This window comes from Vicugna pacos, chromosome 31 (assembly GCF_048564905.1).
Source record: "Vicugna pacos chromosome 31, VicPac4, whole genome shotgun sequence".
NCBI lineage: Eukaryota > Metazoa > Chordata > Mammalia > Artiodactyla > Camelidae > Vicugna > Vicugna pacos.
The window spans coordinates 13,838,613-13,866,282 of NC_133017.1; the positions used below are offsets into that span (position 1 = coordinate 13,838,613).

The 27,670-nt window shown below is 44.4% G+C and overlaps 1 long non-coding RNA gene across 1 annotated transcript; it reads left to right on the top strand.

Moving 5' to 3' along the window:
* Positions 1 to 8: 8 nt before the first annotated feature.
* LOC140690756 (uncharacterized) lies at positions 9 to 27,670 on the top strand. The gene is made up of 3 exons (XR_012066038.1): positions 9 to 168; positions 582 to 692; positions 27,567 to 27,670. It is a non-coding gene; the product is annotated as an uncharacterized lncRNA (long non-coding RNA).

Sequence of the window (27,670 nt, forward strand, 5' to 3'; positions counted from 1 at the left end):
TCTTCCAGGATTGGCTGCCCCTTCATAACCATAAGATAATTAAAACGAGGGGGGGCCGGGTTAAAAAAACTTTTTTATCAGCCAGAGGTTAATGCAAGTGTTTAACAGATGCTTCACTATTAAAATATTTACCCCCCAAGTCTCAAATGTTGAAGAATCTTAAACCAGGTACAGTATCACTCCGCTTTCTTTTTTGGTTAAAAAAAAAAAAAAGGAAGGCAGATATTGCTTTTTGAAGTCTTTTGTAGGTAAGCGAGGCAGGAAAACCAGCGGGAAGCGAGCGCAGTTCTGAGCAGGACCGGGAGCGGCGGCGGAGGGCGGCCGGGCCCCCACCAAAGCGTGGCCGCGGCACCGGGTGCGGGGCGCCGGGCGCGGCGGGGCCAGGCTGCGGCTTTGACCTGGGCGCAGGCTGGGACCCGCCCGCCTCGGCGTCGGCGTTACTGGACTTACCCAGCGCGCTACCCAGGCCAGGGCCATCTTGGGTAGATTGTGTTTTTGTGGTTGGTTTTGGAGATCGTGGTTGAGACCACGGGAGGAACGATCACGCTGATTGTAAATCCTCTTATTTCCATATTCTTTAGGGACTGCAGCCCCAGCGAGGACCTTGGGCGAGTTCGAAGCGCGGTCACCCCGATTCCCCGAATTCGTTGTGTGGCCGGTCTGGTGTTCCCCTGGTTTAACTAGCCTGCTTGGTAAGTAACTGAATATTTTTTACAGCGTGTTCAGAGCTTATTTTCCAGTTTTTATGAACAAACATATAAATACATCTCTGCATTCCTGCCTCTCCCATAAAAGCGGGCATCTGTGGAAAGCAGGTTTAGTTATCGGAGGGGAACCATTAAACACCCGTTTAAGAGGCAGGCCGGGAGGACGGCTCGTGGATGTTTAGACTGCTGGCCTTGGTGATCTTGAACGCATTATAACGGAAAATGGATCTCCACTTGTAAGTCACCGGCCGCAGGGCACCGGGGCCGCGGCGCCCGAGTGGCGTGAGCATCTTGAGACGGCTCGCAGGGGGTTGGGGTGGGGGGGTGGGTGGACGGTGGCAGGAACTGAAATGATCCCCGGGGCTTGGCCGGAGCCTCGAGGGGAGGCTGATGTGTAGCGGAGGATTTCCACATGGGTCCGTGTGGAAAAGCGTGTGAACAGGAGCCCGGGGGCTGTAAATTAGAAGGGGCCCACGCAGAGTGTGCAGAAGCCGAGGCGGCCTGCACAGCCTGGGACTGACCGCTAGGCCTGGCCGGGTCACCCAGGGGAGACCAGCTACTCCACCCTAGGCATCATCCCCTGGAGGCAGGCAGAGGGAGTCGCAACCCCAAGGAGTCAGTGAGGACAGTCCTTTCCTGCTGTGTGCTTTTTGCGGGGCACACGGTAGGTTGGGTAGGTTTGGGGGTGGAAGGCAAGGTCAAATAGAGGGTGGACTTGCAGGGCACCCAATGCCTGTTCTGCCATGGATTCCAGGCGGCTGCCAGCCACTAACCCCAGAGCCTTGGGCAACAGCGTTGAGAAACATTTTTTAGGTTTAGGGGGCCGGGCTGTACCAGAGGGAAAGGAACTCAGTGAGTCAGCGAGGGTCGTAGAAACCCAGGCTGGGAGCTCATTCTGTCCCTTCTGCAAGGGGTCAGTCTCCTGGGATGCCCCCAGCAGAGAGAGCTCTTAAGGCAGAGAACAGGGGTGGGGAGTAGCAGAAACCAGATTTCTTGGTAAGTGTCCTTTGGGCTCAGAACAAAACTGCCACCGAGAGCTCCTCACCCCCACCTTGGGTAGGTCTGCCTGCAGTTTTGAGCACAAGGAGAGTCTTTTAAGGACCTTGCTCTTCAAGGGAAGAATATAGGTAGTGTGGTCAGGTTCTGTTTACATTTCCACTGGGGAGGCAAACCCTGAATGTATAAATACTGGTAGTCCAATCCTCTGACATTTGATACAGTAAAAAAAAAGTCTGTTTATAAGAACACATCTAGGCCTTGGGAGCAGGTAGACAGAGTGAGATGCTTGCAGCCGCATCGGGAACAGCTGAAAATGCAGGGAGAGTAGTTGCCGGCTGTTTTCAGACCCAGAGGGAGTTTTGGGCATTGAAAGGAGGAGGAAGAGGTGAGACGGAGGGCTGAGCTGGGGACTGGGATGCTGTGTCCACCAGAGGCGAGTGGCCTCCGTGGCAAAGGCCTCAGAAGTTGCTACTCTCAGCCTTTCTCATGCTCTTTTAATTGAAACCAAAAAATGGACGAGCCCCTTCGTGATCCCAGATAGGCTGGTGGGTGATAAAAGAGATGGACAACACGGGACAGAAACAAAGTCGTAAAAGATGCTAATCTGAACATCAGTCCTCACTGACAGTGTCATTATCAGTTAATTAATGTGATCCAAGGGCCTGGGGCTTCATGAATCTCAGAAAGTCAAAAATGCAGAGGCTACAACCCTAGAAAAGTGGCTTGGAGGCAGGGGACACATGGGAGAGCTCTAGGGCCCTTAACTGGCTGAGTCACTCTGAATGCAAAGCCAAAGGAGCCCACATTCTCTAGTGCCCTCTTTGGGACATTTTGCTCCGGGTCTAGTGCTGGTGTAGTCTGTGCCTTTGGAAAGCTGTGAGGCCAAGATGCCATCTCAGGTTTGCCCCCAGTTTAGGTGGCTTGTGCCTTCTGAGGAGCTAGAGATGGAGGTGATGATAGTGGTGGTGATGGAGGGGGAGTGTGAAGAGAAAAGGAGGATGAAGGTCCCGGCTTAGTTGTCAGCTTGGGGACCCCACCCTGGGCTGTCCTGGCAAAGCCTTCCTGCACGGCTCCCTGAAGGGCATGTGTACTCCAGGGTCCCAAGCATTTGAGAAGATGTGGTCTGGGGGCTGCTTGGGGTGCCTGTGGGAGGAATCCTGCCAGGAGGAGGGCGTGCTAACCCCTTCCCCTTTTCTGAGGTCCTGGATCAAGCTGCATCCAGTCCTGCTCAGGTGGGGTGACTGCTCCAGGGGACCGGGGCGGGGGGCAGCCCCAGTTTGGGGGAGTGTTTGTGACCCCTGTGGCTGACGACGGTCCCACTGTGCTGCCCATGACATCTGTCTTCAGCTAAGCAGACAGTGCTGGGTTCAAACATTTATTTTGGGCCCATGTCTCTGTCTCTTTTCCTTCCCTCCCACCCCTTCCCCTGGAAAAGATTCAAAGAGCACGGGAGAGCTGCACCCTCCCCTGCAAACGTTCTGGGCTTGTGAGATATTACTTTAAAAATCAATCTGGTTTAAACTAAATATTTTCTTAAAAACTTCAGTCTGTTTTTAGGGAAAATACAGATCTTTTAGAGGTATTTATTATTTCAAAGACAAGGGCAGTTTGTATCTTGTGTTTTGCTCATGAGAACTCAAAATAAACTGGACCTGAAAAGAACCAGGCCAGGAGGCCAGAAACACACATTTTATGTCTACGGGAATTGTGGTTCAGTTCCCCTCAGTGTTTGTTAAGTCTCGTTTTACCTTATTTTCCTAATCAACATAATAGAAGTGACTCTGGGCATTACTTTAACTATGTATAAGGTGCCTTTATAAGTTGAATCCTAAAATATGCTAAGGACCCCAGAAGGAACATCAAAGCCAAAAGCGGCAGAAAAAGCAATGTGTTCTTGAAGATGTCACCGCAGCCCCACCTGCTCCAAGGACATCCTGGGCGCTTGGCAGTTCTGTCTGTCATGGGAAGGGGTTGGGTCATTGCACCCTCTGGCCACTTCGCCCCAGAACCTTTAGGACTTGTAGAACAAGCTGGGTTGTCTGAGTGGCGGCAAGAGTCTCCCTGTCACTGGAGTTTTGAGGTTTCTCTCTTTCTTGTTTTCCTTCTGGGGTGTAATTGGCTATAGGCCTGGCCAGGGGCAGTGGTTCCAGAAATGAGGAGGCGCCCCAAGTACCCGTCTACAAAGCAGAATCAAGCTTGATCAAACTCACCTCTGCTTCTGAAATAAAGGGCAGAAAGAGCTGCCCTTGGCTCTGGTGGGGGCTCCTCTCTTCAGAGCATTTTCTTTTTGGACGTTGGGCTGGAGGTGGGGGATTTGGTGAGTGAGTCCTCTCACCCCCTCTTTCCCATCCTGGCAGATCTGCGGATGTAGTGTGGGGAGGGATTCCAGCTGCAGGGGTGACTGTGGGGGGCTGGTTGCTCCATGTTGATTAGGAAACATTGAAGTCGGTGGAGAAAACTGTAATTTGCTGAGTGCTTGTACCACCCCCCCTCACAAATAAGGCTTTCTCTCTGTCCTTCTGTCTCTACCTCGCTTTCCCTCTCTGTTCCCTTCTCTCTCCTTCCCTCTCTTCTAATTTGCCTTCCAGCAATGTTTGGATTTACTAGGTTTTAAATGTCATAGAACCTGAAAAGGTTGAGGAATACGACACTGGTTCATCCTTAAGTCAGATCCTTTAAGAAAAAAAATTTAAAAAAACCTGAAATGTAATTGACAGATAACACTGTGTAAGTTTCAGGTGTATGATGTACAAGAACCATCTGAATGTCTACAATTATAGGCAAGGGGAAATTGCATTTTCTTCAGTCAATGACTGGATAGTCACAATAACTGGTAGATGGATGCCGCTCTGGGGCAGCCTTTGTTGTTAAGGGAGAACTAGAGACTTGGCCAGGTGTCCACGTCTGTCTGTAAAGCTAACATACTTACTCAGACCGAAGCAAACAAAAGGTGACGCACATGAGTGGGCCTCACTGCAGGCAGCAGGATGTATACACGGGAAGTGTTATTAATGTAATTGTGCTGTAGTGACATGCGGTACATAAAAGGTACGGTCAATCTGCTCTTTGCTACTTTCTGGTGAAATATAGATGGCGTTCAGAGCAACATAAGAAAATACACCCCAGGATTTATGTTAACTACTCTTCTGCGTTCTTTTTTAAATTATTTTTAATTTTTATATATATTTTTATTGAAGTATAGGCAGTTTACAACATTGTGTCAATTTCTGGTGCACAGCACAGTGCTTCAGTCATACATGAACATACACATATTCATTATTGTATTCTCTTTCACCATAAGTTACTACAAGACATTAAATATAGTTCCCTGTGCTACACAATATACTCTTTCGCATTCTTGTTTCAATCAACTTACCCACACACACTAGCATTGTTTTCTTCCAAGCCAGGAGGAAAGCAGTAACATTCAGATGAGGATCACCTAATTATAATTTTGCATACATGCCCTATGGAAACGGTGAGTGATAGACTTCAGCTACCTGACTGCAGGACACTCTGGGGTTCCGAATAATATATGAAAGCAAATGGCAGCTTAAAAATGTGGGCCTTTGGACAAACTGCTCATGTGACTGAAGGGCTTGTTTGTGGCTTGAGGCCCCAGTGTATTCCCAGTTCTAACTGTGTCCTGAAGCCTCCTTTGGAAATTCACCAGAGCTAGATTTCTCTCGCCCCGGCAGTTTCTTCCAAACATTTCCTACTTTCTTCCAGGGCCTTTGCTTCTAGACAAGGGCTCACTACGATGGTTAGGTTTCAGGTTAACAAAAAGAAAGCATTTTATTGTCTATATTAACGGCAAACCTCAATTTTTACAAGGCTTGGGTTTAGCAGATCAAAAGCAGCTTGGCTTGATTTCTCAGTATTCTCTGGAGCTTAGACAATTAACTACAATTTTGCTCCTAATGAAACAATGCAAAACAGTTAGTTACAGAAACATTGAAGTTATTCTTTCAGCAGAGGGTTTTTTTTTAAACCTGCGTTCATGTCAGAATCGAATAAATTTGTCCAGTGAACCTGAGCTCGGTTTTGAAGGAAACCTCCTTAAGAAAATGTGTGGGTAGAGGGTCTTCATTTGCCAGAAGCCTGCTCAGCTTGCATTCCACGATCACCTTTCTGGATCCGGCAGACTGAGGTCTCCCTGGTAATTTGGGTACACCGAGTCTCCAGTTAATGACAGATAATCAGCCTTTGGGTCATTCGGTCATTCTCTTATTACAAACCCCTCCTGCACTCTCTGATCTCCTTTCAAACTAAATTTCACACAAACAAATAAAGCAAGACAGGGACAAGTTCTTAAAAAAAAGAGAGAGAGAGAGAATGAGGGAGAAATATCAGAAACTCCTGATACAGAATGCGACACAAAGAAAGGCAAGCTAAAAGAGGATAGGAAAGAACATCTTATCAAAATGAACATGTTGTGTACAAAACATTAAAGGAAAAGGCTCTGGTTTCTGTTAAAGTGACAGAAAATTAAAATACAAATAATTGCAGGGAGAAAAGTTATAACATAAACAGAGGAGGCAGGATGCTTGCTGGAAATGCGCAGCACCAGGAGGTTAATTTGTTGTTACAGATTATATATCTGCAGCGTGATTGGAGAGGCGCAACTTTGTTCCACTTTCCCAAAGAGAATGGTTTTCTTTTTAATGCTTGTGTGAGTGCCCACTTAAGTTAACACAGGCCAAAACCTCGAGGAACAAAAAATGGAATTGCATTCTGCTTGCAAAGCATCCAGCTTCAAACGAAGGAGTTGGTGGCACACAGAAAAAGCAGAATTCCATTCAGGACACATTGAGAGGCTCCCCTAGCTCCGTGGGATGGATGCTTTTTTTTTGTTTTGCTGACAAAAGGCGCAGATCCTTCTTGGGGAAGTACCAAGCCAGTCCCCCCCACCACAACCCTGACCCCTGCCTTCATTTTCCCAGTCCACCTCTGCTTATGACTCTAGAAACACAAATTTCTGATTGGCCAAGGTACATCTCTGACCAAATCCCTCTGGAAAAGCTGGGGAACGTGTGGCTCTAATAGGAGCCCTGGTGAGAGTGCCCCAGTCCCATTTGCCTGCCCCTGCCTGCCCTTAACAGTCCCTTTGGCTCAAGTCCAGGGTTCCTAAAGGGTCAAATTCTAGGCAATAGTGTCTGCACGCCCTAGGTTTTCAGTCCTAAGAGAGACTGGAACTAGGGCTCAGGGCTTGATCCACTCACAGTTCTTCAAGTTAGAGGGGTAGCTGGAGGATCAGCAGGTGGCAAAAGTGTGACCTCCACACTGTCCCTGCTATGGGTCTGGCACCTCTTGACTTGCCAGCGGAGGTGCCAGACGACCCATGTCGCTCCCGTGTTAAAGAATCTATATATTTCTTGGTTTCTTCTATGCCCGACCTAAATGCCACCTCCTCCAGGAAGCCTTTCCAGGTACGGTTTCCTTTCTTTCTGCTCCCCCAAATCAAGTCTCGCTCCTTCTGACCTCTAGATCTCTGGGCACACATCTTTCCCCTCCTGTGACTGTGGGTTCCCTGAGAGCCCAGTCGAGGCACTGCACCCAGTAGGTGCTTAAATAGCTTATATAAAAGGGATGATGGAGAAATGAGGCTGAATCCCGCCTATCCCAAGTGCAATTGGAGTGCAATTTTCTTTATTTTGAAAGCGACCAGAGCTAGTGGCGGAGACGGACGTCGTCCCTCAGGGAACAAGCCTTCATGGACAAACCCTCGGGGGAACCAGGGGAGGTTCCTGGGCTGGCCCGCGCGCCCACGCGAGGGCTCCGCGTCGCCGGCGTGGGATGGGTGGAGAGGGGGAGACCCAGCCCGACCTGGCCTCCTCGTGGCCCCGCAGTCTCCAGAGCCCAGGCCAGAGCTGGCCGGGCGGGCTTCCGGTTCCCTGCGGACTGGTCTCTCTAAGCCTTGGTTTCTCCATCTGAGCAATGGGGTAGCGCGGCCCGCCGAGAGGGTGCGCAGGGAAGACGGAATGAGATCAAGGCGCGAGCGGGACAAGATGCCCAACACACAGGCTGCGCGCGATAAATCTGTGTATGGTATTTTCTCTTCCTGCCTCTTGAGTTTCTCGCCTTTCCTTGTTGCCGCCGGGACCCCCAGCCCGACAGCGGTGGGCCGGGTCACGTCGGAGGCGCCGCCCGGCCTCGGGACACAGACCGCGCGCGCCGCGGGCGCGGGGGGAGATGCGGGCGCGGGCGGGGTTCAGGCCGCGGCCTGCGGGAGGTCACCGCGCGGGGCGGGACGGACCCGGCTTCTCCGCCCCCGCCCCCGCTCGGCTCCCGGCCTTTTCGCCCGAGGCGGGCAGGAAGGGGTTAACGGCGCCCCTCCCCGGCCCGCGCCCCCCGCCCCCCCCGCGCTTCCCTCCCGAGGTCTCATTAGGGAACCCTCACCGCTATTTTCAACATTTCCTCAATCAAGGGCCTTTAAATAGAGCCGCACAAACAAATTGGCGGCAAAAGCGTAGATCTTGTCACGATTGAGACCGATCCAATATTTCAGCCTTGTTTGCTTTGCAATTACGGGCTGGCTCGCGGCTGCGGTGCCACCGGGGCAAATCCGCCGCCGCCCGCTTTCTCCCCTCACCGCCCGGTGCGGGAAGCCCCGGCCGAGCCGGCGCGGGGAGGGAGCCGGGGTGCGGGATGTGGAGAGGGTGCGGGGAGGGCAGGGGGCGAGGAGGGGCCGGGGGGGGGGGGTGGGAGGGCCGAGGCGGCGGACCCCTTGCTGCTCCCGGGGCCCAGGCGCGCGGAGCCGCGTTAACGGGCTTCTCGTTCCCCGCCGAGCCGCCGAGCCGCACACAGTGGTGCCACACCGTGCACCGCACGCGTGGAGTCAGCGGCGCGCCCTCACCCAGCTTCCCTCCTCCCCTCGGCCCGCTCCCCTCTCTCCCCTTCCGTCCCGTTTGCCTCCAGTGTTGGTTAGCGGTTCCTGGATTTCCCTTTGTTCCTCGCTCTTAAACCTGCCAGCCTGCTCTGTTCTTGTTTCCATTGCTGCTCATTCTTGTTCGACTTTTTGTACAAAGTGACTTTAAATCGGCTGCAGGAGGAGCAAAGCTCCAAGCGGTCCTTTAACCCGCGGGCCCGCTCCGTGCGTGGCGGCGCCCGGAGGGGTTGGCCTGCGCCGGGCAGCCTGGCTGGGCTCGGCAGCACGGTGGTTAACTCGAGCAGGGTCCTAAGCCTTCTGTTTCACAGACAATTACATCTTGACTGCTGTTTAGGCAAACTGTAACATTTACTCTGCTCTATACCGAGGACCACTTTTAAAGTCAAAAACAAACACTACATTTCAAAAAGAAAATATGATAATAAATCTCTTTTTATGGATTCTCTCTGCATAAGTGGAAACCACATGATTTAAATCCTCGACACCCCCACCCCCTTTTCTGGCCCAGCTGAAGTTAGACACATACCGTCTTTTAATACACATTCTCTGTGTCTGGGGGGAGGCACCCGCGTTTGTCACGTTCAGTAAAGTTTCCAAGACTTCACAGCCTACCCTGACCCCCGGAGCTGAACGCAGCAAGGATTTTGATATAATTAGGTCTGGGATGTGAGGTCCATTTTCACACGGATTCAAGAAAGATGGGCATGATGGGCAATGAATTCATAGCTTCATATTCCCTTCTAAATGACTACCCATCTTCCTCTCATGTCTACGTGGGACAGTTGAGGCAGAGAAATATTTTTATGAGACTCTAGGGTACATACTAAAATATGCTTCTTTATTTAAAAATGTATTAGCTAGCGACCTACATGTGTTTGCTGGTGGTCATGAAATAAAGCCATAGCTGTTCTTGCCGCTTAGCAATCTCTTGCATGCTTGTTTTCTTTTTCTTTTCTTTTCTTTTTTTGGCTTATAATCCCATCTTCATTCTTCTGGATCACCTTCCGATTGTCATGTTTTGGTTCTCAATTTTATTTAAGCAACCCTCAGAGATGGCAGTTTCCTGAAATTGTGCGATGACAAAGTCACAGGATAAAACTTCCACGAGTCACACACATCCATGTGTGTCTCTCATGCAGTTTCCCAGCTGATTGCTGTAAGAAATGGGAAGCAGTAGTGAGAAATGGTACCACTTTATGAGAATTCTCTCGTCACCAAAAAAAAAAAAAAAGTCTGGCATATTATTCAATGCCCAAATTACATTACTTTTGTGTGTGTTAATCTGTTTAATATTAAAACTGCTAGAGCGTTTTAACCATTAACATGTTTTTACCACACCTCTTTCAAGTGCATGATCTCAGATAATTATGAAGATTTTGATGCTAATCCCATGTTAAGTGAACAACTATGAACATACCCTGAAAGCATTATTATGTTTATAGAAATGCCAACAAATATGATTGTACAGGGAACATGATGACTTTTTATCTGACTTCATCCTATAAGGATATATACCCATTTCTTTTAAAGTCAGGGCAGTTTTCAATTACTTTTTAACAGATTTTTTCCCCCAACTTCGCGTTTCTCAATGCCTATAAACCACAGCAACTTCGTACTGACAGATACATATTTTCCCTTTATTGTTATTCATCAGCTTCTCTGAAAATTCACTAAAATAAAATAATATACAAAAATATCAAAATACAGAGAACAATTATTAGAGTCTACATATTTATTTAGGTAAGCCAATGTTATTAAAATTAAAAACATGTGCCTGGGATATAAATGTTTCTTTAAGAATTCTTTTTGGGATACATAGTTATTATTTTTTAAACCAACTCAGGTTTTCAAGTACTGACTTTTCCCCTCTAAACAGGCACTGCTTTGTCTTAAACAGTAGCTCCTGGAACAGTCCCACTCTTAGTATTTTAGACTTTTAAACAACAATTGGAATTGGATAAATACTTTCAGCTGGGAGCACTTTCCTAATATCTTTGTAGGTTATAGGAGTCCCTATTTGTACTGGGTGACAAACAGTGCACCGGACAGTCAGCTTCTACTCTCTGCAGGAATCTACCAGAAAATGGGAGTTTTCCTAAGAGATTGCTGTGGTCCATCTAAAAAAAATTCTGGAAAGATGTGAAATCAGAGAAAATGAGTGAATGCTTTTTCTCATTACAGTTATGAAAAGATGGCTTATAGAGGGATGCCAAATATGATCCTGGAGGAAAGCAGAGACAGAAAATCTAAAAAAGAAATCTTCATTAGTCAAAAGCTGGCTCTTTGTCTATAAACAGGAGAGGGATGAGCTGGAGCTGCATAACCAAATAGATTGGCTTTGGGTTTGTTTTTTCCAATTCATTGATTTTTAAAATATTTTTTCCCACTTGGTGAAGAAGCGTAATCAAGGAAATATATGTAAATTCTCACATGTGGAAAAATGCTAGCTTCCTTGATTTTAAATAATGGGTTAAAACATAAGGACCTGGAACCCACTATACCATTGTTCTTTCTAAATGAATGCATGTTGTCACAACTGGGGTCAAAAAGCATTGATTCTTTTTCAACTTGGTGTTAAGCCAGAGGAATAAAGTATGTTGCTCAGATGATTTCCATAAACTCCAACTTGCTGAGAAAAAGATGAAAAAAACCCCAGACTTTTTCTGGAAGAAGCCAGGCAACTTTACCTGTCATTAATCTGGGATAAATAAAGCAGAAAACTGCCAACTTATTTCCCTAGTAATTCTTTCTGCTTTTCCAGACAATGTTAAGTTCTCTGTATCTTGTGCTATTCAGGTAAAGATCAGGTCAGCAATGGAATTGCAGAATCTAATCAAGTAACTATGGTTGCTTTATCACAAGTATAAATTATATATGGGATGTTGAAGTGCTTTGTCCTTTGAGTGCTGAATTTTCCCTTTTTCAGATAGAGTGATATTTAATGAAGTGTTTATAAGGATAAATATGACGGTTTGGCAAAGATAAAACAGCTATGTTAAGAAAGTGGCATTTGAGTTCATGTGGTGTGGGCTCAGGCTGTGCTTTGTGAATTACAGAGCTTTTAAAATCACAACCTAGGTATTTGTAATGAAAACATCTGAGAAGAGGACTCCAGTGTCCTCAGCGCTCACCAAGAACCGTCTGAATATGTGGAAGTAACTGGATCAGGCCTGGAATTCTTCTCATTGCCTTGGATGCTAGGAGTTTTGACTCATAACCTCAGAGACTTCTGAGCAAATAGTAAGCCAAATACATTTTATTATGTTATTGTGTCCTGCCTCATGTCAGAAATAATTTAAAGCAGTTTTCCCCCCCAAGGATTGGTAAGATACATTTTTCAAAATCTGTTTGTAAAACTAATTCCTGTAAATAGAATTGTAATTTATTTTATTACCAGATCAGTGATGCTCTCTGGTAACTATTTGGTCTCAAGATGAAGCGAAATCACATTTAGAATGAGACAAATTGTAGAAATTAATTTTGAGTACATTGTAAAGAAACCTTGGTACATAGAAATAAAGCTATTATTATGCATGTAAAGTAACACCACGTAACGAGTAAGAGCCAGGCTCTGGAGGCAGAGGCACAATGTTGAATCTTGACCAGGGCAACTGTAAGTGTGTGATCTTGGGAAAAATACTCAACGATGTTGAACTTCAGTCACCACATCTGAACAGTGTGGATAATAATTGTAGAGTCTGTCACAGTGTCATGATGAACATTTGGTGAGATGATTCACATGAGGCTCTTCGCTGAAGGTCTGGCATACAGTAAGTCCCTAATAAACAGTAGCGCTTCTCTTTGGCATAGCTGTCTGGCATTAAGATTGCCATGCCAGGTGTCTTCCTGAGAGCCACCAAGTAGTGAGTGTTGACAGTCCGTGGACTGCACAGAGAGTCGTACCAGGAGTCTACATTGGCTCTTCCAGACCTCAAGGTTGGCAGAGTGAAGGCAAAGGCTTCTGCCTGTCTTTAGAGACTCCAGAAAGGTATGGGGCAATGGTCTGAGTGAGAGCAACCTGCCAGACGGGCAGAGGAGCTCTACCTTCACAGCCCATCTTGGCCCCATGTAGTAAGTCGTCTGTTGGTGTTTAACACGAAGAGCAAACTGGGGCAAATGACACCTTAAACACATAGAATCCCCTCAGTCATGTCTCCCCACTATTTTCATTGCATACCCCCACAGTAAAACAAAGGCTATTTATTGGCAAATTATGTATCTGCACTACTTCACTGATACATACATTACAAACCCATGTAGAAAAGGGCAAGATAAAGACAAATTAAAGAGTAGGTTTAAATATTTCAGGGTGAGATTCGGCTTATTCAGCTGTGGGTGCAAATCCACATTTTGCACAGTCCTGGTCATTTGAGGATGCTTTGGCTGATTTACTGTCGGATTCCTGTTGTCTGTGTCTCTGCCTTGTTTTGTGGCTTTAGGACTAAAGTGCTCAATATGGAGGGAGGGCGGTATTGCTTCTGTCATCCTCTTGTTGGTTTATGCCTGTATTCTTTGAATTATCTTCCACCGAAGGTTCTTTGCAGGAATCTTTAAAAGCCCTTTGTCCGTTTGGTGAAGGTTGTTTTCAGTACACCTGGATTATATGATCTGCTTCCACCTAACTGAGCCAGATAAATGATAACGCATCTCAGTCCACGTGAGCCTGTGGTGGTGCTATGGAGTTCAAGCTCATACTGCTTGCCGCAAGACTGGCCAACAAATTGAAAGACAAGTTGTTGGGGCATGGTATAGCGACTTACTTTGGAAAGCCAGCAGACAGAAAAGACGGTTCCCAAAGAACCATCCTGCCCAAGATAGAATTCAGGTTTCTTTACGTGAAAAGGGAAGAGGGTGTGGTTGGTTGTTGCAAACTTCTTTGCGTTAGAATCCTCTGTTCTTGGGCTGTCCATGGAGGTCTGGTCACAGTGTTCCTATAAGGCTCCAACAAGACAAAGTTATTCTATGTGCTGAAACGTTTTATCTGTATTTGAATGGAAAAGTATTATACGTTTAAAGGTTAGAGCCTTGAGGTTGGGCTATTTTGTGTATTTCCAGGCTACAGGCAACATTCTTTTAGTGATTAACCTGTAGCCAAAACAGTAGAACACAAAGGTTAGAGTAAAAGAAACAGATCCAATATGGAGTCAGATTTGTTCTCCCCTGTCACAGTGGGGGCGCACTCAGCCCCTCTGTCCTTGAGGTCTCCCCCTCCCCTGTGTGCCTGGGGCAACTGTTGATGGGGACCCAGTGAGGGCATGGGTGAACTCATTTCTGACTGTTTACATAAACAACAAATACAAAGAGAATTTCTACCACGGGCTTCTGACACCCCCTGCCCTGCAGCACCGTTGTCCTAGACTCAGAACTAACTGTAGTCCCTGCCGTTTCTCTGCCTTGGCATTCTGTGGCAGAATGAATGAGCCTTTTCGGGGCCCTGGACTTTAATTTCTACAGTGTGCCTTGATCTACTAGCCATGGAGTTGTGCAGCTCTTCACTGCTTACAGGTCACTTCAACAACTTTCTTTCATTTGACCTCAGCATCTCTAGAGGGTGAGTGAAATAGGTCTGAGTCTGTTCATTCCGAAGGTGGAAGAGATGAGCCATCAGTGGCATTGGCCTGAGATGCGACTTAACAGCCCACGTTCCTACAGGTGGTAGGCGGTGGGGCAGGGTTTGAGCTTGTTTTCTGAAAGGAGTGTCGTGCTGTTTCTATTTCATCTCCTTTACGGGTTTTAAACTATATTCATATTCGCCTGAACTGAAGGGAGACTGAGCTACAAAACTGAGGAGAAACAGTGGTTCTAAGTGGTGCTGGGAATAGACTGAGAGAAAGCATGCAGATTAGGGTCAGTGAGGATTGAATGGGTGATGTGGAGGAAAGGAATTCACATGCATTGTGCACATTTTATCCTATGATTTTTATGCACATTACACCTTTAATATAGTTCTTTACTTGGAGGGGTAGTTTTTACATATCAGGAAATTGAGGTTCAGAGATGTTAAGTAATTCATCTAAAGTGCACAGCTTTTAACTTATAGAGTTTACACCAGAGAAGGCTGACCTTAAAATATTTATATATATATTTTAGTCTAGGGGTAATGTTAAAAATAACTGAATATGTTAAATTTGAAAGCCTTGCTAGCAGTTTTTGTACCAAACTGAATCTCTGGCTTTGGCTAAAAATCAACCTTGACAACATCACATGCCAACAAGGATTCAGAGAAATTGAATCAGTAGTACACAGCTGGTGGGAGGGGAAAATGGAACAACCAGTCCAGAGGACAGATTGGCAGTTTTCTCAAAAAGCAAACACACAACTACCGTATGACTCGGCAATTGCACTCCTGAGCATTTGCCCCAGATCAGTGAAGACTTAGGTTCACACAGAAACCTGTCCATGAATGTTTATAGCAGCTTTCTTCACAATAGCTCCCAACTGGAAACAACCCAGATGTCCTTGAAAAGACATATGAAGTCTTAGCCATTCTGCTAAGAGTTAAACATGTGCTGTTAACCATAGTACATCCTTACCATGGAATACTACTCGGCAATGAAAAGGAATAAATTATTGATAAGCACAACAACCCAAATGAGTCTCCTGAGAATTATGCTGGATGGAAAAGCCAACCCCAAATGGTCACACACTGTGTGGTTCCATGCATGTAACATCCTTAAATGACAAAATCCTAGAAATAGAGAAAAGATTAGTGGTGACCTGGGTTTAAGTATTGGAGGGGGTAGAGGGAAAGTGGACATAGCTATAAAAAGGTAACAAGGGAGGTTCTGGTGATGGAAAAGTCCTGTATCATGACTGTATTGACATCAACATCCTGAGATATTGCACTGTAATTTTGCAGGACAGCACTATTAGGAGAAATTGAGTAAAGCGTGCATGGGGTCCCCATCATTTCTTACAAACTGCAGGAGGATCTTCTACTACCTCAGAATAAAAAGGTTAATGAGAAAGCGTGCTGTCCTTCAGCGAGTTCAATCCGATGCCTCACAGAACACCTGCCAGCTGAGGCCGGGTGAGCACCGAGGAGGCGTGAGCTTTGAGCGTGATTTTCAGCACACCCCACAAACTCTTCTGAATTTATTCCCTCTGATTTTTGGTACTGTTTGTAGTGCATTCTTACTGCTACTTTAGGGAGGGAAAAAAATGTCACCTCTCTTGTCATAGGACTTCCGCTTTGCAAACTGGGGTGATTTTTTAATCCCTCAGCTGACAGATTTACACATTAGAAGATGAAACTAGACTATATCAGACCTGATTGTCTCAATCTATTTTTAAGTCAATCAGAGAAGAGTACTTTTTAAAACCCTTACCCTTCCTTTTTCTTTTTTACTTGTTTTTCTTCTTTTTTTCCTTCTTCTATTTGAACCAAAATTTGTTCTGTGTAATCTGAAAAACAACTTACACGTGCTGTAGATGGAATTAGTAATATCCTTCTTAAAATGAGAAACAGAAAGTTACACTGAGTTTCCAACAGTACCATGCACTTGCGGTATGCTTGGATGTTCTTATTTTCGGAGAGAGTACTGGAGATTACAAGTGTAGCTAAAAAAAAAAAAAATCTATTGGTGGTTTGTTGGGAAGATAAAGTCATAGCAGTTGTTGCAGGGGGCTGGTCTCACTTTGCCAGGCCACCAGCGCAGCCCCGGGCCTCTGCTAACACCTGACAGTGCGGGAGAGTGATTTAGTCACTGCAGAGGAGCTGCCTTCATGACAAATAGGGGTTAAATTGTGAGAATTTCAGGACACATTTTGGGGAAGGATTAAATAAATCAGGGGACTTGCTGACAGCAAATAGTATCTTTGAGTGGCTGATTTGAAACACAGAATCAGAGAATTGAGATGAATCCCAGGTGGTCATTGGGAGCTGGAAAAAGTCCCAGTGAGTTGGCTGACTTCAACCTCGTTTCATCTCAGCATTATTACGTAGTCTTTAAGCAATGACTTATTAATTATCACTCCAAGAAAAGATTATGCAAAATACAGTGGCGGAATTAAGATATGTTAATCCAAGGAACATTATTCATAGTTCATTTAAATGATTTCTCTCACCATGGGTTTACAATGCCCTAGAACTGCCTTTTTATAATCTTTCCAGTTCTATCCCTGTTTGTGTTACTGTAACACATCTTTTCCAAGGAACTTAAAAGTGCATTAAATTTTTAACTATCAGAATGTAAAGAATTTTTGATTCTAACAGTGCATAAGTGCCTCTTTCTTCTCTTATAGTGGTGAATGATAAACTTTATTCAGAGATGCTATTATCGGATGTTGAAAAATGAAGTCTTTTAACTTAACTAGCTGGGAGAGGAATGAGAGATGCTAAGAAAGGCGATTGGTACCACATAGCCTGAAAAAATAATCAGGCACTTCCAGCTGCTGACCAGGAGGAAGTGGAGGTGGGGTGGGGAGGGGCCATGAGACAGGTGAGCCCCCGGAACAGAAATTCCTAGCTCCACATCGATTCAGGAGAATTGAGAACGGCTGAGCCATCTCACTTCATAGTTTTCTCAGACCAAATAGACAAAGAAAAAAACAAAACCCAGCAAAAATCCTGAAACAACAACACAACGAAAACTTTAATACGAGCCAAAACAAAAACTGGGCTTTTATGAGGTTGACTTGAGGTCAGGAAAAGAGTGATAAACTTTGGAGAGGAAGAAAGAAATCATCAAAGCCTAGAGAAGCTCAAAGTGGAGTTTAATAGCAGCTATCGTGTTGCGCCCAAGCCCGGACCACTTCTGATGCAGCTGTTTCATTTTAAGATGCTCCCGGTCCTGACCCACTTACATAAGCCCGCGCAGTGACCCGGGCGCACACAGCCAGGCACCCGGGCCATCCCAGATAACCGGAAACCCCTCAGAGAATTACTGCAGACGCAGGGGGAGCCAGCACGATGAAACTCAATATAGCAGTTAGCTGAATCCCGCCTGAGGTTAAGCCCAGGGAGCAATTAGCAACAGCGGGAGTCTCCTTGTACCTGTCAAAATTGCCCTGATGGCGTTTTGTGAAAATTATACATGTGCAGGGAGTTATTTCTGTTGAATATTAATGGACATTGGGTAGTAACTTGGATACAATTTTTTTTTAGTTAAATACTTAAGGTCGATAGTGGTGATAAGTTTGTCACTCTGGAGGATTTTTATTATTACTGAAATATAGTTGCTTTACAGTGTTGTGTTAGTTTCTGATGTACAGCATAGTGATTCAGTTATACATATTTATGTATATATATTTTTTCATATTCTTTTCCATTATAGATTGTTATAAGATATTGAATGTAATTCCCTGTGCTATACAGTAGGACCTTGTGTATCTATTTTACATGTAGTTTGTATCTGCTAATCCCAAACTCCTAATTTGTCCATTCCCACCTCCTTTCCGCTTTGACAACCACAAGTTTGTTTTCTATGTCTGTGAGTCTCTTTCTGTTTTGTCAGTAAGTTTATTTGTGTCTTTTTTTTAAGATTCCACATATAAGTGATATCATGTGATATTTGTCTTTCTCTATTTACTTGCTTCACTTAGTATGATCATCTCTAGGTCCACTCATCTTGCTGCAAATGCCATTATTTCATTCTTTTTATGGCTGAGTAATATTCCATTAATATACACCGCATCTTTATCCAGTCGTCTGTCAATGGACACTTGGATTGTTTCCACGTCTTGGCTATTGTAAATAGTGCTGCTATGAACATCGGAGAGCATGTATGTTTTCAAATTCTAGTTTTCTCCAGATATATGCCCAGGAGTGGGGTCACTGGATCGTATGGTAACTCTATTTTTAGCTTTTTAAGGAGCCTCTGAACTGTTTTCCGTAGTGGCTGTGCCAATTTATATTCCCACCCACAGCGTAGAAGGGTTCCCTTTTCTCCACTCTGGAGGATCTTTGTAAACATTGCAAGACATTAAGCCTTTTGGCAATTTCTCTTTATTGAGTGGCGAGCTTTGTCTTCCTCTGCACAAAAGCAGGATGATTTATTTTAGGTGTGAATGTCCCCACATGCAGTGAAGGGCATGGAGCCCTAGAAGTTGGGCAAAGCCCTGCTCCACCCCAAGCCAGGAATTAGAGGTTGAAATAATAATGATAACAATAGAAAAAACAATAATACCATGTGCCAGGCCATGTTCCAAGTGCTTTTCCCATATTAACCCATTCATTTTTCACAGTTACCAACTAAGAGACAGTTATTATCCCATTTTACAGATGAGAAGCTGTAGCAACAAGGAGGTCACACAGCTGGGGAAACACAGGCAGGAGTGAAACCCACTCTTGTCCGCACCCCCGCCTCGGGTGCCGGGTGTTTGCTGAGCACCTGGCGCAGGGCAGGCACTGGGCTCTCTGCAGGCCAGCTTCAGGGAACTCGGACATCTCCACCTCCTTTGGGCATAAAGTCCGAGGACTTACTGTATAAGGAACGTGGTGTTGTGAGAAGGATGGCATGCTGACTTTGACATAAGCTCTTTCATAAAAATAGGGAGCGCAGCTCCTTCCCACGGCCTTCGGTTGTCTTCTGCCTCCGCCCCCTCCTGGAGGTCGGCTCCCTTAAACGTGAACGGTCCATGCCAGCCTCCTTCCCTGTGCTCTGGGTGTGTCTCGGGTCCCAGGCTAGGTGGGCGGGCTCCCCACCTGGATGGGACTGTGCCGGGAACAGTGGCAGGAGGGGTGGGATGTGCTGGTGGGGCGATCTTAGAATTTTTGCTTTGTTTTGACGGATAGCTGTACTACCCTGGAACGTGACTCTGGGATCCCCAACTCAGAGAGGGCTTCCAGAAGGGGGTTTAGAGAAACTCCAAGAGCTCTCTTTCACACAAAGGAAAATCCGAGCTACCTCTTCTGAAGATACAGTCACTGCTGTTATCTTTGACCTCTGCCTTTTTCTGTCTGGATCTCTTGGAAACCTTCAGACTATTTCTTCCTAGGATTCAGATTCAGAATTAAGTAGAATCAATGACACGAGGTAGCTCTGAACCTAGTTTTTAAGTCTTGGGTCTTGAATCCCATCTGAATTCTCCTCTAAGGTGTTCGCCTTACTGGGTATGAGTTGGATTCCCAAGTTTTGGTGCTTGGGACTCATTGACTCATTCTGCATCAAATGTTTATTGAGTGCCTACTGTATGCAAGACTTGACACCAAAACTTGAGGTCCTAGAGTTCATTGGTTTTCTTAAAAATTCTAAAAACAAAAATGCTAACTTTAGAGCCACAAGAGTATTGAGGATAAAAAGGAAATAAGTTAAGTCATGGATTGTTCAGAAAACAATGATTCACCAGCTTTGGAGGCAAATATTCAACTATAAAAGCTACTGGTATGTATCAACAGATTTGGTAATAAGACAATATAATTTTTATGGGAACATATCTAATCACTAACACTGAGACCCAGCCTCTTTTGAATGAATAAAATAAGAGGGTTTTATTCAAACTGCTGATAATGGAAGTGACACATGTGCGTGCAGTGGGCCTGTGGTTGAAGGCCCAGCTGATTAGGAGCTGTGTTCTGTGGTTTTAGCCACTTGTGTGTGATTAAACCCTGCAGCATAGAGTCTGTCCCCCTGCATTTGGTTTATGAAGAAAACTAGTAATGTGATATTGCATTAATGATCTAGTTTCTCCAAAGGAGAGAGTATTGGCCTAACACCTTCCTAAGTTGTAGCTGTCAACATGTTTATTTTGTTTCTAATGGGAGTGAGGCTGGAGAAAGGAAAAGTTTCATAGAAAAGGTTATGTGATATTAATAAGAACCATGTTCTGTTTGATATTCTCTCAAATTATATGTACTTTATCTTACTAAACATTGAACCATTCAAAAATAATAAATCCTCCTTTTCTATGGCCCCCAAATGATCAACATTTCGGATGATCAAAAAATTTTTGTCCTCAGGATAGCCCCACTTCTAGCCCAGCTTTATTTGCTGGTGCTGATTTACAGCTGAAAGCACCACTTCATATTTTTTCCAAGCATAAAAGTCACAATGTGTTTTACAAATACAAGAGCTTAAAATCCATGAACCTCTGTATTCCTATTTTTTTAAAAATTCTTTTGTAAGACTGTATTCAAATTGGTTAAACAGATGGCTTTCTATTTTCGAAAAAAAAACTGCTAAAAATATTCACCTCAAGATGGAGAACTGGTAGGTTAAATTTCATTCTGGAGTGCACTTTTACAGCCAAGTAATTAACCTTTGAAAATGAGGGTATTTGAAAGAAACAAGGAATATCTTAGTACAAGGATCTCACTAACCATCTCCGAGATGCTCCAGTCGGTGGTTAATAATGAAAGACTTTAAAATATTTTACAAACATAGTTTAATTTTCCAAGTTTTCCTGTTTTCTCTCTTTATTACAAGAGCCTTAAGACATAAATACTTCCAGGAGTGTTTTTTGTAACAATTAGCAATTGGCACAAAATTCTTGGCAGAGGATGGAGGTGTGGACATTAGTCAGTCAATTATTTATTTATTTACTTATTTATTTACTTATTTATTTTAGTTGAAGTATAGTCAGTTTACAGCATTGTGATAATTTCTGGTGAACAGCATCGTATTTCAGTCATACATAGACATACATACACATACATATATTCCTTTTCGTATTCTGTTTCACTATAAATTACTATAAGATATTGAATACAGTTCCCTGTGCCATACAGTACAAACTTGTTTATTTTATATATAGCAGTTCATATCTGCAAATCTCAAAATCCCAATTTATCCCTTTCTGCCCTTTTCCCTTACTGGTAACTGTAAGCTTGCTTTCTATGTCTGTGAATCTGTTTCTGTTTTGTAAATAAGTTCATTTGTGTCTTTTTTTTTAGATTCCACATCTAAGTGATATCATACAGTATTTTTGTTTCTCTTTCTGGCTTACTTGACTTAGAATGACATTCTCCAGGGCCATCCATGTTGCTGCAAATGGCATTATTTTATTCTTTTTTATGGCTGAGTAGTATTCCATTGTATATATACCACAACTTCTTTACCCAGTCATCTGTCGATGGACACTTAGGTTGCTCCTATGTCTTGGCTATTGTAAATAATGCTGCTGTGAACACTGGGGTGCAGGTGTCTTTTTGAATTAGCGCTCCCTCCTAGCCAGTCAGTTTTAGTCCCTCACCTTTGCTGGGTGCCGACCACATGTGGACGTGTCTTGCATGCTTGTGAAGGGATGCAGCAAGTGACGGTAGGTGGAACCTGCTCTTGAGCTTACAGTTTAGTTAGGCTGAGAGGAAACAGGTTAAAGAAAAGTTAAAAGGAAAAATAGAAAGGAATAGTAGGTGGAGGTTTGAGGTCACCCCTAGTTGTTATCTGAGACAGACCAATTTTGGGAAAGCGGAATATGGGCACATGGTGGGGGAAGAATATCCTAGAAGGGAGGAGAGTTTCATTTTGGAGCAGGAGAGATCTGAGTTCCAATCTTGGTTCCACTGCTGTCCAGCAGCTGAACCTTGGGAAGTTACTGCATTTTTCTGAGCATCTGGTGGAAAATGGTGTAAGAGTGACTACTTAATTTTGTTATAGAGTTAAATGAGATCACATATACAAAGAGGTATGTAAGCAGCCCTCAGTAAAGGGTAATGCCCTTAGTTGGAGAGAGCGTCCTGAGTGAGCGTGGAGTAAGGAAAGGGCTGGTCATGTCCGTGGGGGCAGTGAGAGGACAGTTATGAGTCCTGGAGGGACAAAGTGAGTAAGAGACGTGATGTGAGACAAAGGGAAAGTTAACTTAAGATCAGAACCATTGATTTGTCTCCTCATTGGGCCCCTTTTAGGTGTGAAGCCCTCTGCCAGGCAATGGGGGAGCAAAGACGAAAAGCCTGAGCCTTGAATTCTCTTGGGTGTCAGTCTAAGGGGTTGGAACTTTATCCCAAGGGGAACAATATCTTTCAAGAGGGGAAGAGCCTGAAAGTGCTATTTTTGGATGGTAAACTGGAATTTCTGGAGACCCAAGATATAATTTCAGTTGTTGTCTCCAAGTGGTTGGGGGTCAATGAGCCTGTCATCCACAGACCAGGATCCTGTAGTAGCTCATTCCTACGATGGAGGGTCCATTCTAATGGATGAGGAGGAAGGGCTAACGGGTGGAACTTCATCTCACCCCTTAAAATAAAACCTGGGGCCCTGTAACTGCTCACACTGCACTGGCGGTGAAATTCCTCACCTCATCTGGGATCTTCCACACTCAGCGATCATGGCATGGGGCCCACAGGCGCAGTGGCCCTTAGAAGTTGGCATCAGCGTCACTGCTATCCAGGGCAAGGACAAGGTGAGAATGAAGTCCCTAGTGACTTTATGATGGCGTTTTCCGTGATACAGTTCCCTCCCTGTGGGATGATCTCTGTGACCAGAGGCCCCATGACACACAAAACACATGGACCCTCAGCCAGACGTGTAGCGTGACTGAGCATGGACGTTTCCTCACGAGCCTTTGCCTGGATGAACAGTGTCCGTATCTCCTGCTCACAAGCTCTTGGCCCTTATTCTCACCTCTGCCTCCATCAATGACTGTTCTTGTCTCTAATTCCCCTTTTAAAGCCCAAGGCTCAGGAGAACGCTGACCAGATGAGATGTAGAATCTGTTGCTCTCTGGGACTTCCTGATAGTTAACTACTATTTCAATGGCCATTGTCTTTATGTCAGGATTGGTATCCTACCGAATTGTGGTATCGAGCTGAAATACAGTTCTTTTTAAGGTGAACATGTTTTGGTTCTCAGCTTGGAAAATGCCACTGGAGCATGGGATACGAGAGATATAACTTCTAGGAGGACCAAACACCCTCCTCTAACACCTAAACACCGGCGTTATGTCCAGTGTTTGTTATGTATTATTTTATCCCCGGCTTTGACACCCCCACCCCTCCAGCAAGACATCTATCTACCCAGCATTCGGTCTACACTTTTTTTTGTGGCTGTTGAATTCAGGTGGTTAGGGCATTGAGCTAATGAGAACAAGGTCACAGGTTCAACCTTTGTGTGGGCCAGCAAGGCTTGCTTTGTTCAGTGGCCACAGAGCTGGTCCAGCCAGCTGTCTAGCATATGTCTGCCCCAGGTCATAAGAGGACATGGCAGGAGTGTGTGGATAGACAATAGCAAATCCATCACCACCGCTAGAGGAGGCCAAGCCACGCCTGTGTCCTACTAATGGGGGTCAATAACGTCTCATTCAAATGAGGCTGACAGTTTAATACCTCTTTCACTGAGACAGCTTTTTGAACATCAAATTTAAACATTTTTTTTTGGGTGTGAATTCATTTCTCTAATAAATGGAAGGCTGTGTAAGACCTCAGACGATTATAGGTTTCCAAATATAGATTAATTGACTTAAATATTTAGAAAGTTGATTTTGTATTAAAAATAAATTTCAGCCTGGCTATTCAGTTACCTTCCCTTTTTCTTAAAATCTGTTTAAGTTTAGTGAAATTTAAAAAAAATCAAAATTAGTTCTTCAGAGAGTGGTTGATAGTCATTACCCTCATTTAAGAATGAAAATATTTTAATTAAACTTTCCCATAATTAGGTCGTTAAAATGTTAGCAAGGAGGAGGCACCATTAATTCTGTATTATTCAACTTCTTGGCCCTCACCCAGACCACACAGCCCATCTTTCATTTCTATGCAAATATGTTCCCCAAATTACTTCATTATTTAGCATCGTGTTCTGTTCGATTCCAGACTGGATCAAAACCAAGTCCATTCCAAAGTGCTCTGGCTGGCTGCTTCCCGCAGCTGGGTCTTTGTGAGCGTTGAAAAGGCATTTGATATAGAAGACAGGAAGGCAAAGAACAAAACAGAAATTTGGCAAGAGACGGACGGAAAGTGACATATTGGGAATTGTTTTAAAATCTGTTTATTAAACAAACACTAGACCGATGATAATGGACATATATGTTACATTTTTTTGAATAGGTAATACAGTCACAAAATTAAAAATGAAAAAACATAAAGTGATACATTGTGAAGTTTTGCCCCTCCCGTTGAGATGTCCATGTCCTCATGTCCCCAAGTCTACCTCCCTTGTGTGGCCATTTTCAGCAGTTTCCTGTGTCCTCATCTGGCATTTCTTTATGCAAACATATCTGAAAACCTCCCCTTCTTTAATGCAAACATGAACACACTGCAAACATTGTTCTTAATCTTGCTTTTGCCCCTTGACAATGTATTTCAGATATCTCTCCATGTATTCAGGGTGGCCTCATTTTTTCACAGATGTGTGCTGTTCCACTGAATGGATGTACTAGGACTTGTTCATCCAGTCACCTAGTGATGGACCTTGACAGAGTTTCTCGTAGTTTCTATTATATATAACAATGTTATAAATTACTTTGGAATGCATCACATAGAAAGCATTCTCATTCTTTTTTTTTTAAATTTGCTTATCAGTCCATTGAATGGATGTATCATAATTGATTTACTTAATAATGTATTGGTGGACATTGAGTTTCCAATCTTTTATTTTTATGGACAATGTTGTCCTGAGGCACCTTCTATAGGTCTGACCTTTTATGTGTAAGTAAGTATGTAGAATTAATACCCAGAAGTTGGATTTTTAGTAAAAATGGAAATGTTAATGAAGTGAAAGTTAGAAACAAATATACGATCATGTTATACAATTAAATATGTTCCTTTGCCAAGTTCCCTCTATGCCTAAATCATTGTTGCCTGGCAGTTGAATATAAATTATTTTGCTTCTTCCACTTGATATAATAATACTTGAAGGATGTAGATTCTTAAGCCATATTAACAATTTAAAAAGTAGGGGGGGTAATCCAACAAAGCAGAAGCTTTAGTGGAACGTACAGTGTTGTTACCACCCTTCGGGCAGCGTGAGAGCCGCACCGCAGATCAGATTAGAAAAGTCCGTGCAGCCTACTTAAGATTATAGCGAACGACCAGCAGGGCAAGCACGAGCCCGTTTTCTGAGTCCCTCACAGATGACACAAAGCGCTCAGGCAGTTCCAAAGAGGAAGACCTTGCTTTCAACAGGCAAGAAATGAAGGTGTTTGTCCTGGAGCCCAGGACAATTGGAGTAACAATTGCGATAGACCTTCCTGACGATCAGTGATGTTCAAAGCCTGCATTGACTGAATACGTTGCCAGGAGCTGATGAACAGACTTCCCAGCTGCCCCCCTTCCTGATGCTTCACACACTTGCCTGACCTGGTTCCATGCTGTGCACTGGGGCCGCTGGGCTGCTGGCTGGAGGCTTCGGGCACTTTCCAGGATGCACACGAGGGGACTGCCTCATCTGTTGCTCATGACCCAATGGCTCTTTCTTTCCAGGCTGATTGCCTTCCCTCATTTTTAGCGTGTATTTTGGTGAGCTTAGTTACCATCTTCCCAGGAAGCCCCAGCCTCAGCAAACACACCAAAAAGAGCTGTAGCGAATTTGATGGATACCAGCTGAGACCAGCAGTGCGGGACCAGGCTGCCTAGGCATTACCTGTATGCAGTGTCTCTAAACCGTCCGTTCTGACCCCTATTGCTAAGCCACGTTGGCTGCACCTGGAACAATTCTTCCCAGTGTTGCCACAGAATAACCATGGAAAGGACCTTGATGAATTTGGATTTAGGATGGAACAGGGGAGGAAAGAAATCGCTGGAAGAAACAGGACAAAGGGTGGTAATAAAATGTTGCATATCTGTGTCGTCTGGTACAGTCGCTGCATGTCACACGTGGCTATTGAGCACCGGAACAGGGCAACTGCAGATGAGGAACTGAATTTTTTACTGGGTTTGATTTTAGTTCATTAAATTTGAATTCAAGTGGCCACATGTGAACTAAATATTGGACAGCACAGCTCTAAACAATTCTTAGGCATTCTGAACATGCAGAACCATAGCACGTAAGAGCTGGAGCAGATCTTAAAGTTTACCGAGTCTGGGTGTTTTGATTTTACAAATGAGGGGTTTTGCGAATGGGGAAATGGAAGCCCAGAAGGTGCAATGCCTCATCCAGGGGCACCTAGGTGCTCATGAGCAGAGTTGAAGCCTGGCCTTCTGATGCCCCAACTCCCAGTTTGATGGACTTCTGACCCCACCATGCTGCCTCCCCAGTTACGGCAGCAGGACTGTAGCCACACCCAGGTCAAGATCGTCGATTGGTAGGTTGGAAAAGGGAAGTCAGGCTTCGTCATTCAAATCAACCGGCCAAGGGATACATGCTGGACTTGGTGCCAGCCACTGAGATCAGGAGGAGGGAGGCATAAAATGGCATAAAGAATCCACAGTCAGGGGGAGGGTATAGCTCAAGTGGTAGAGTGCATGCTTAGCATGCATGAGGTCCTGGGTTCAATCCCCAGTGCCTCCTCCAAAAATAAATAAATAAACCTAATTCCTCCCCCACCAAAAAAAAAAAAAAAAAGATCTATCTCTCTAAATTTGAAATAAAATAATATAATAAAAAAGAATCCACAATCAATTTGGGAAAACAGAAATTTTCTTAGAGAGATATATATGTATATGTATATGTATATTAAAAAATACATACGTATATGTGTGAAATATGTATTTCAATAGACTTGTCCTGTATGAAAGTCTCTAACACAGGAGGTAAAGGCTGGTAGTCATGTCATTCAAATGTAACAGGGGTTGATATGAAGCAAACTTCTGATCCACAGTAGATGTTATGTTCCTGCATTCCAGATTCATTACACACGCTCATCCATCACCACCACCAGCCATACTGTTTCTGGAGTTTTAACATGTGAAAGCAAAGTGGTTTGTTTCAGGATTATTTTCCTGTAGAACAGTAATTATAGAGAATTAATTAGTATTAAAGCTGTTTTGTTAGATGAGAGAAAGGTAACTAGTCATGAGAGGCTGTATATTTAAACTGGGGGCAAAGTGTGGGTTATTATCTTTCAGGCGTAGCTGGGAAATCAAATCCTTACTTGGCTTCCTAATGTCTGAACCTAGTACGGCACGACAACATTGCCAGAGATTTTTTTTTTTCTGTTGGTAGGCAAAACAAATGAGACCCAAGTGCTCATAGAACATTCCAAAGAGTCAACAGAGAGAAATGGAAAGTATTAGAAACATGATTGTCTTTGGAAAAGGAGACACAAA